The 1,974-nt window shown below is 38.6% G+C and overlaps 1 pseudogene; it reads right to left on the bottom strand.

Annotated features, from left to right (window-relative positions):
* Positions 1-633: 633 nt before the first annotated feature.
* LOC126058116 (olfactory receptor 2AK2-like) lies at positions 634-1,654 on the bottom strand (annotated as a pseudogene).
* Between the last annotated feature and the right edge of the window lie 320 nt (positions 1,655-1,974).

The following is a 1,974-nucleotide window of genomic DNA, read 5'->3' on the forward strand; positions in this document are numbered from 1 at the left end:
TTCTTCTTCATGGTGATTAATACTTTTTGGTACACTGTGAAATTTACCCAAACCCAGTGCTGTCGAGTTGATTCCGACTCATATAAGGTCGCTTTACCAGTTAATTTTATATACTGTCTTTCTCCCCACGATAAAATGTAAACTTCATGAGAGCAGAGACTTATGTCAGTTTTTTCTTGTTTAATCCCATTTCACCAGTGCCTATAACAGTGTCACACACAGAGTTAAAGCATTAAAGCCCTTGTTCAATGAATGAATAAATAAATAAATAAGTGGATGTATGCATTTTGCTCTATATTATAGTTTGGTCCTCATATGTATTTTCCTGATATTATGTATTATATGGTAAATTATATTTCATGTGCATTTTATTTCAGAATATTAAAAAGGTACTAAAAATTTGTTATGACATGGGAGCATTGTGTTGACAGGGATTAAATCTATTGCTTTAGAAGATAAAGTTGAAAATGGCAACCATTCTCTTGCTTTTACACGGCAAATCCACCCAGTTCCAATAACAAAGCTTTAGTTATTTCTGAGAAGTGTAGAAACCAAGGCATTGTTACATTTATTTATTTTGTAAACATTTCTTTGAGCTTACTTCTCTCTAGACAGTAGGCTAATCAAATCATGTTGTTCAGTCTCAAACTATAAAGGGTTCCTAAAGTCATATTTTCTGTACAAATGTCTATTTTCCCAGCACTCTTCTCATGGCCCCCATGACCTCCTTATTCCTCAGACTGTAGATAAATGGGTTCAGAAGAGGTGTAATGATACTGTAAAACACCGCCACCACTTTATCTTCCTCAGGGTAATGCAAGGAATGTGGCCTTGTATAGGTGGAGAGAGTAGTCCCATAGAATAGGCTTGCCACAATCAGATGAGAGGAACACGTGGAGATGGCTTTTGTCTGCCCTTTACCTGAGCTCATCTGGTACACCACAATAAGCACTCAGGCATAGGAAGCCAGAATGGCCATGAATGGTAGTAACAGAATGACAAGGCCACTAAAGAGGACACTATACTCATACTGGGAGGTGTCCTGACACACCAAAGGCATTAGAGATGGAACTTCACAGAAAAAGTGGTTAATGATCCGAGATGTACAGAATGGACGTTGAAATACATACAGTGTATGTATTAAAGCATTGATAGAACTACTGGCCCATGCACATGTGACCATGGACAAACAGATCGTCTTGCTCATGAGCACAGGATAATGTAAAGGGTGACAGATCACTACATATCTATCATAAGACATGAAACCAAGACGAAGAGCTTCAGTTCCACCAAGGGTCAAAACCACAAAGGTTTGAATCTTACAGTCTAAAGAAGTAACAGTCTTATCATTTGACAGGAAGTTTGCTGCCATCTTGGGTACCGTGGCGGAGATGTACACCATGTCAATGAAGGAGAGCTGACTGAGGAGGAAGTACATGGGAGTGTGGAGCAGAGTGTCCAATCGGATGAGGTAGATCAGTATGATATTTCCCATCAAAGCCACTGAGAAGATGACAGTAATGGCAACAAAGAGTATCTTGTTCATTTGGCCATATTGGAAAAGACCAAGAAGTATAAACTCTGCTCCAAAAGTTTGATTTTCTGTCTTCATGGCTTAAATCAAAACAAAGCAGACCATATCTGAAAATTCCATTAACAACATTGATTGACCTTTGAGAGAAAACAAAATGATTATTAAATGCAGTAGGATTCCCTTTAATCAGCTTAGGTGACTATGTCTCTCCCTGTTTTTATATAGGAAACCCTGGTAGTGTAGTAGTTAAGTGCTATGGCTGCTAACCAAAAGGTCAGCAGTTTGAATCCTCCAGGCACTCTGTGGAAACTCTATGGGGCAGTTCTTCCCTGTCCTATAGGGTACTATGAGTCAGAATCAATTCAACAGCAATGGGTTTGGTTTTGGGTTTTTATGCACTGAATCTGTGTCTATTGAGCAATGGGCATTTTGAAAAATAA

The sequence above is a fragment of the Elephas maximus genome, chromosome 14 (assembly GCF_024166365.1).
Source record: "Elephas maximus indicus isolate mEleMax1 chromosome 14, mEleMax1 primary haplotype, whole genome shotgun sequence".
Lineage (NCBI taxonomy): Eukaryota > Metazoa > Chordata > Mammalia > Proboscidea > Elephantidae > Elephas > Elephas maximus.